The sequence below is a fragment of the Ambystoma mexicanum genome, chromosome 14, assembly GCF_040938575.1.
Source record: "Ambystoma mexicanum isolate Mex_15411 chromosome 14, UKY_AmexF1_1, whole genome shotgun sequence".
NCBI classification, from domain to species: Eukaryota; Metazoa; Chordata; class Amphibia; order Caudata; family Ambystomatidae; genus Ambystoma; species Ambystoma mexicanum.
In genome coordinates this window covers 215,051,302-215,060,268 of record NC_090940.1, presented here as the reverse complement: position 1 = coordinate 215,060,268, position 8,967 = coordinate 215,051,302, and the positions used below count along the sequence as shown (strand labels likewise).

At 45.5% G+C, this 8,967-nt stretch overlaps 1 pseudogene; it reads left to right on the top strand.

The window, feature by feature from the left end:
• Positions 1–269: 269 nt before the first annotated feature.
• Positions 270–424, top strand: LOC138527650 (U5 spliceosomal RNA; annotated as a pseudogene).
• Positions 425–8,967: the final 8,543 nt, after the last annotated feature.

Here is an 8,967-nt window from a genome sequence, read left to right as displayed (position 1 = left end):
CCGTCGTCTTGCGTCAATCTCCAAGTGAGATTGGTGTAATTTGGGATGACCTCCTAGGGCCAGATTACAGAAACTTTGCACCGGTGCAAGTGCACTTGTCGAGGTGCGATGTTTTTTTTTATGTGTCCCAGTGTTTTTATAAATAGGGCAAACTTTGCCTTAATGCTAATACCGTGCAAACTTTGCACTTGCACCAGTGCAAAGTTTCTGTACTCTGGCCCCAGGTTTCCTGTGCATCTGCGAATGCTATCCAGAAAGCACAGCACGCTAAACTCTGCAACTTCTGCAGAGTTCTCTGAGTAACCTGCAGGTTTGAATCTGGTTAAAAACCGAATAAATCTTTCGCCTTTTACTAAACATTTCGGCGGAGAGGAACATTAAAGAGTTTCACTCCATTTTTTGAAGCCCTGACACGTGCAGGTTTAAAAAAGAAAAAAAAAGAAACAAAAATTACTTTGAGAAAATGATTAAAGTTGAAGTGGGCAATTGTAGGATTTCCTGTCAGGCCAGCAGCCTCAGTCCCATGCTAAGCACTGAGCATGAGTGAGTTTTATGTTATAGACCTGGAGCTCTGACAGACCTATGGAGCTCTGGAAGAGTCATTCATGCATTAGGATGCATGAAGTTTCACCCTGCAGTGTCTGCTTCCATCGGGACCCCTGAGATTACCGGGAGCACATGGCAACAAGCCAGTAACCTCGGAAAGGCCAGTAGGGCTGAGGCAGAGTCAGCCATATGTTGATGCAGACTATGCTTAAATGAATACCATTATATCAGGTATTAATGAAATGTTATAAACTCTGCACTTGGGAGTGGGGGGACACATAACATATCACTACAGTAATTGGTTTTTTTTAAATATTATTTTTTGTCATCTTAAAAAAGTAGTTAATTTTGATTAAAGTATCAAAGAAACAGCCATATGCAAGCCAGTAGTCAGTTATACTCTTTGGGCCTGATTCACAAACAGCTTTTTAATGGCGCAGTCCCATTGGAAAACGCGTGGTGAATCAGGCCCTTTGTTTGCTTTGAACATGGATGTGGTCTCCCCTCTGCACCGTGAAATGATCATGCACTTAATCCTGATCTGTCATCCGCATCTCTTAAACATTTGGCGAGCTCTGCGAGATCCAAATAGAGTGATAATTCAGGGGATTTTGGGGTTGGCTAAATGTATTCCCCCAGGCTCAATACTCACCACCATTTTCATTTCATTTCATTTACTTTGTCTTTTTTTTGCAGTTGTAGAAGAAGGTTTATTGCAATTGCGGAAATTGCCTCAAAGCACTGTAATGGATCGATGTGACCTGGCTTCCAAAATGGGGTTACAGGAGGAGGAGGGAGGAGGAAGACAACACGAGGCTCAGGAAGGGGGAAATACTATGTGCCATTCACAGCTAAACATGTAGGCCACATTCCAGCCTTAACACAGGGGTAGAAGCAAGGGAGGGAACATGTGGGTCATTTACAGCTAAGCCCGTAGTAGTAGTAGTCAATTATATAGCGCTTTTTCACATTAGTATGGTTGTGGTGGGAACGCCCTTGGGGATCACAGTCCAGAGTATGGGAACATTCTCAGAAAAGGCTTAGATTGCATATGCACATTTGGCCCAGATAAGTAATTAGGTTGCTGGCCGACCTCCAGTGATCAACCCAAGAGACCAGGCATGTGGACGGGTGCTGATGGAGGTCAGGAGAGTGCGCAAGTGCAAGACACTCTTTATGTGTCCCGATGGACTGAATTTTTGTCATAGGTTGTAGCTGTATTCTGATGGCAGAGGTCTTGAGGCTTAATCTGGTGTAAGGAGGCAAAAGCGGTATGTGCCCAGCTAGACCGAATTTGTTGACGGTCGTTGCTGCATTTTGATGTGTGTGCATGTGGGTAGCCATGCCTGTGGCACATGTCCACCGAAGTGGTGCGTTTATATGTAGCTGGTGGCTCGGATGGAGCTTTGTTATTTATGCTATTGTTTGATCAGGTTGTCCGTGTGAGAGAATCCTCTAGGCGCACTAGCCGGGTTACCATAATAGGTCTTCTAAGAGTCATGAACAAGCTATCAAAATGCATCTTCTAAGCATGATAGACCATTTGCCCTAAATAAACCCAGGCAACACTTTTCCTGCCCCAAAATGCATCTAAGTGCAGCACATTAACTGCCGCCAAAATCCATCTAAGTCCAACACCTTCCCTGCCCCCAAAATATATCTAAGTGCAGCACATTTCCTGCCCCCAAAATACATCTACGTACAACACCTTCCCTGCCCCCAAAATATATCTAAGTGCAGCACATTTCCTGCCCGCATATACATCCAAGTCCAGCACCTTTTCTGCCCCCAAAATCCAAGTCCAACACCTGTCCTATCCCAAAATACATATAAGTGCAACAGATTTCCTGCCCCCAAAATTCATCTACGTACAACACATTCCCTGCCCCCAAAATATATCTAAGTCCAACAACTTCCCTGCCCCAAAATATATCTAAGTCCAACACATTTTCTGCCCGCAAATGTCTAATAAATGTAAGTGCGACCCACTACTCTCACCCAAAATGCCTCAAGTGCAACACAATGGCTGCCCTCCATAGTAGGCCGCATTCCAGCCTTAACACTGGGGTAGAATAAAGGGAGGGAACAGGAGGGTCAGGGAGAAGAAATAACAGGGGTCGTTTACAGCTTGGTCCTTAGGTCACACTCCTGGCCTGATACCAGGGCAAAAGGAAGGGAGGAGAAAGAGGACATGGGAGGGTTAACATCACTGGTTATTCACTGCTAAGCCCTTGGCTGCACCCATGCAATGACACTGTGTGGAAAAGAAGGGAGGGAGCAAAAGGGAGAACAAGAGGACATACCAGGAACCATTCCCAGGTAAGCCTTTAGGTCACATGACATATCAACAAACACACCGGTTTTGCGGCATTCTAGAGCTCTAGTTAAAATGTGTCCCTGTTGCTCAAGTCATTGGCATCCCCGTAAGGATGAAGGGCCGAATCCCTCTGCCTGGAGACACACTTGCACACTGCAGCATGCACACAGATGTATAAAGCAGGTGCATTAAGCACAAGAAGCTGTAACTGAAAGCACTGACACTTTCTCATTGAGGTCAAGTGCTTAACCATCGAGCCTGAGGCAGGCCTCTGCTTGATAAATAGAGGAGATCTGGCTTAGGAATGTTCCATCTTTCTACTGACGGACAGCCCAGAGGAAGAACCCAAGTCTGGTTGATCATGCACAACAGCAGACAATAACGATAATAAAAATAATAAGAATAGCATAGATGCCCCTGTCATATTATACACTGCTCTCGCTCTCTCTCTTGCTGTCTCGCTATGTTCACTCTCCCTCTTTCTCTCTCTCTCTTTCTCAGTCTGTTTCACTCTATGTATATGTCTGTGGGCGACAAAAGATTGTCAAGTGCACAACTGATGGAGCTACCATAGCCATTTCTTACAGTGGTATACAGTCTTTATAACGAAAATGTTATGTAGAATGCATATATAACTAAACCTTTATACAAAAAACATAACGAACATGTATGTGGGGGTGGGGTAAAGGGTTAAATCTTGTGGGGAAAAAACATTGGGGTGGGTTTTTAGGGGTGGGAAACAGGGGGAAAACAGGGGGTGGGGGACCCCCCCCCCAAAAAAAAAAAGAAATTATTATTCGTTATGTTTTGTCGTTATACAATTTTCGTTATCTGTGCATTTGTTTTAAAATGAGTCGTTATAAAGACATGTAACTACAGGTGTTTGCTGTGTAAGAAATTTAGAAAACACATTCCTTTATATTTTATACAGCAGACATAGTACAATAGACAGCCTGCTTTATGTCCGCCCTTGTGAAAATATTTCAAGATAATACAGATTGTAACACATCCTGTTTGCCCCAATCCATATTTTCTCAGCAGTAAAATGTGGTTCTATGTGAAAATGTTGCTAGGGAAAATGTCACCAGTGAGGTGATTTTTTTCAGGAAGCCTAAAATGCCTTCCTCTTAAATATTTTAGGACTGGTGTTTTTCACTAGTCTAAACTCCAGTGCTAGAATATTTGGGGAAAGTGCTTGATTTTAATCAGAGTGCATAATATAGCCTCGTGGTGACATTTTCCTTGGTGACTTTATCACTGGATATTTAATATTCATGCTAAATACATGTTCTTCATTTTCTTTACACATAGGCCAAGCTTTGCCGCTCCCCCCTTCTCCCTGAGGCAACATCAGTATCTTGTAATTTGGCCTCATTCCAAGTCTGCCGGTATCCTGGCTGAAAATCCGCCTGCATACCGGTATTCACACCTACCATGTCTGCCACCTGATATCCTGGCAATAATGGGAGGTTACAGGCAGCAGAACTACTGCTAAATCCGCATTCCATGGAGTCTCCTAGGACTCCCTGGGGGGGATTTGCCTGTATTTTTGGCACCAGCAATACTGGTGCCGCAAATACCGCCTGTTTTATGCCAGTAGGGGCCTGAGCTACCTCCAGCTCTTGGCTGGTGGTAAGTCAGGTTACCCCCACCAGCATACTAGTACTCTGCAGGTCCAGTAAAGTGCCTGTATAAGTTAATTCTGTCACTTTATCACCAGACTGTCAGGGTCATAATGAGGCCCATTGATCAGTAACATTTTCCTACGTGGCGCTCAAGCCATTCCTATACATTGACTGTAGATCCTGGTCCTACAAGCTAACTGTTGTCATCAGTGGCACTCTGGACTGCTGGTAATGTACTGCCTGGTGTACGAGTACATTAGAGCAACCTTGACAAATCTCTCTTTAAAAAAGAAAGTCGATCAAAGATTGTTTCTTTTCATTTTCAGATATTATGTCAACTACAGTCTGATGTCATGATTTGGTACACTTTGATCGGCACACTTTACCCACATTTGCTCAAAGCCCTGCCATCATTTTTTATTAGAAAATACCCATCAACATAGGACGCCCTTTGTACAAATGTAATGTTCATATATTTAGTATAATGATATGCTCTGCGTGTACATTGAGTCTACTGTAGTTTTGGTCAGTTAAGACAATTTTTAATGATATGTTGACCAAGTATATTTTGAATTTTGCCTTGTTGTTTTACACACAGTAATTAGCACAGAATAGTTTACATAACCATACCGGAGTAATCTGCTATTTCTTGAACAAAGACCCCAGCACTGGCAATATTAATGAATACTGGGGAAATACACATACGAGTCAAGTTACCTCTGGCATGGGGTCTACTAATTCCACTCCTACATATTTGTGGAATTTGTCCACACCTTTTAGAGGCATATGAACTGTAATTATAATTAGTACCCGGCACTGTGCATCCACAGGAAATACTAAACGTGGATTGGCTAATTTCCGAGCCCTACCACAGTGAATTCCCGTGGACGCACGAACGTCTTTCGTGTGCCGGGTACACTCTTTTTTTTTTTTTTTCAATGCAACCTTGGAGAGGGAGAAGGGACCACACGTAGCCCCTTCTCCCTTTTCCAAGGTGGACTTTTTATTTTTTTATTTTTATCCCATTCATTAGTACAGAGCAACTTTGCCCAAAATGGCGCCCTGTTGCTCCGTACTAATGAAGCAGTAAGCGCGTTCTAGTGTTCCTAGAACCAACGCGTACTGCGACAAAACCTTTTCAAACGGCAAAAGAAATGCCGCTTGAAAAGATTTCATTAGCCATTAGTTTTCCGGGGCTGCAAACTCAGGAAAACTAGTACCCCGAGCCTGCAAACCCCGGAATACTAATGGCAATAACTGCCTCCTCGGTGGGCTGTTACCGCCTTATGGTAATGCCCCCGGGGCCACCGTAACTTCAGGCCCTGGGGCATTACAATAGGCGGTAATGGCCCGCCGGCTCAGCGGTTATTGCCACAGTAAAAAACAATTTCATTGATCAAGAATAGGTTGTTTGTAAACATACCCTGGCAAAACCTATGAAATGTCAGTAACTTGGTCATCCGATTCGAAGACTAGGCAAATTGTCAAGGTCCATGGGCATCTGATCTCGATACCTAAAGTAGCAATAAACAAAACCTTTTAGCACACACACGTCAACATTGTTGGCTTTGTTAATGCCTGTTTTCTACCTTTGCATATACAATTTTTTCACAGTAAATACACACACGCACACAAAAACGCACGCATACACGCACACACACATGCACACACACACGAAATTGCTCTTGTACACAGAACCCCAAACAAAGGAAGTCATCCCCTTATGCCAATCGCCTCAGGCTTCAAACCTTAAATGTTTCCAACTCCTGGACCATTTGCTAAAGCTTCAAGAGCAGCAACAGACATAATGGGTATACATATTTATGTTGTCCCTACTTACTCATACTTTTATGCCTCCCAGTAAACAGCATAGTTTGGCAAGTTGACTCAGTGCCATCTGAGCACGTGTTCTCCAGCTATGGGCTTTCATGTAACAGATCAGTGCTTTCTGGGAGTTGTAGTCTTTTTTTTGTTTAAACTGCATTTACATAACCAAAAACAATGATTTTCAAAAGTAACCCAAGTGGTGTTCAGATGACATGGAATCACTCATTTGATCGCCTAAAACCTGCCTGCCAAATGCTCCCCTTCTCATATTATGCCTTCCTTTGACCCTTTCCTTCTGTCTCCCACACTTGCCCCCACAACCACCTACGTCTGCATGTAGCCTCTAGTACCTTTGATGAAGCAAGCAGAAAAAAATCCCCACATAACCCTGCAGCCCTCCATACTGGCATGCCAGTGTTATCACACTGTACAATTTTGCTGGGCCACTTAAGCATGTTTAGTTTTACAGAGATGCTAATTTGGGAGGTGGGAACCTTCTTTAAAACTCTGAGCAGAGTGTTTAGCCATTGGCTACATCAAGGGGGGGTCAATGGGCATGAGCAGCGCAGGCTGTTGTACCTTGCCTCTGTGCATGTCGCGCGACTGGCTGTTAAATTACAATGTTGATTATGTTCAAATGCAAAAGTTCAAACAGCTCTCCCAGGTGAGAGATCTAAAAGGATGTACATGCTTGCCCCCAACTATGCCCCAGGCCGTTGCCCGGCCCTAGAAACAGCCCTGATGGTAAGAAAGCTGCACTAGTCTCGGGAGGATCACTCAGGGGCAACGTGCTCGCATTGGAAGCAAGACGACGCAGAGAAACACAGGTTCGATCTCATGGCCTGCGCTTAGAAACCTTCGGGTGTTAAGCACGTTATAAATAACCATTCATAATATCACTGAGACCTCCAGGCTCACCCCACAAGTAGGACACCCTAGGGAGCTGTGACTTCCAGTCAGAACGACAAATCTACGTGGATCGACACAGAGCCGCCACGCTCTGCCGGCTACCAGCTCTGCGATGGATGTTCTTGCAAGTACGATCTCCCTCTCTTTGCATCTATTAGGGTGCAATATACTTCCTTTCATAGAGTGGTGGCGTTTTTGAAGATGAGGGGTGGTAGGTGTTTTGGGCTGCAGCCTCCCACAGCGTGCTCCCGGCCCTTTCACACCTCGTTGCAAAAATGTTATGGCCAGGTTCTGGTGGCTGTTGAATGAGTACGCTGTAGCCTTGTGCATAGGAACACGTAGGTTTCATCAAAAACCAGGATACACAAGGGAGCACCCGCCACTTGGTCCACCACCCTTGACACACAGGCACCAGCTGACTTGCATGGAAAACTGAATCCGGCTTCATTCCATCCATTCCAGAAGACATCACAGGCCAGGAGGTGCACACGCATCCACCATCACTGCTGCAGGACAGGCTACAGATCCCTCCTCTCTCACACAGACATGCAGAGCAGGGCAGCACAGGACGGTGGCGGTGGGCACAGCCAAGGCTCAGAGGCATGCCCCCCTTTCCGTGAAGATCTCCTAGAGCTCACAGGGAAAGCACTAGCAACACAGTCAGCCGTTCAGGGATTTATTGTTCACGATTTTATTTTATTATAAGTTTTTGTAAAGTGCTCAGGCCACCTGTGTTGATGTCTCTGAGCACAGCAGAACTGTTGCGCAAGATCGACAGGACACACACACTGGGATAGATGCTGTCTCCAGAGCTCTGGTTCTCTCTAGGCTGGACTACTGCAACAGCCTCTTTCTAAATCTGCCTGCCTCTACTGTCCATCCTCTGCAACTCACCCAGAACAGGACTGCAAGACTTGTCCTTGGCCTCAAGCCCAGGGATCGTATCTCTCCAGGACTGAAATCTCTGCACTGGCTCCCGGTGGCTACGAGGATCAAGTTCAAAACCCTCTGCATTGTCCACAAGGCCGTCTGGGGCCTGCGGCCTCAATACCTTCAACTCTCTCTTCTTAAATATCTCCCTTCTTGAGCTCTTCGCTCATCCGCCTCCAACTCCCTCAGGGTCGGTCGCTTCTCAAAGCAACGAGTTGGTGGTAGATCTCTTTCTTCGGCTGGGGCTTCCCTGTGGAACAGCCTCCCTGTCTCCCTTAAATTTGAGGAGAACCATCTTTGGTTCAGGAAGCACCTCAAAACCTTTCTCTTTGCTTCTGCCCTTTCTCCTCCTCTCCCCTGCTGACCTCCTGGCTGAAACTGAATCTGCACTGGCGACCTGGCCACCCTCTGATCCTGGGCCCAGGTCCCTCCCCCAACAGTCACACATTCCTACACTGCCTGCCTGCCAACCCCCGCACTTGGGGACTGTGTCTGTTACCCCTACAGTCCCACTACCAGCACCTGACATTTGATGTCTGTACTCACCCTTGCACTTGCCACCTGCTGGCCGTTACTTTTACTTATTGTTTTATTTCTATTCCCATGTACCGCACTATCCCTTCCCCCACCCCCTCGCACTTTTCCGCTTCCCCCATCCAATGCACTTGCGCAATCTGAATGGCACCTGGCCTAGTATGATCATTGTCTGTCCTCCCTTGTTCCCACTCCCTTGCCTTGTCGCGCCCTGAAACACTTGTGTATAGGCGCATTATAAATGCCATATCATATCATATCATTTCATATCATATCATA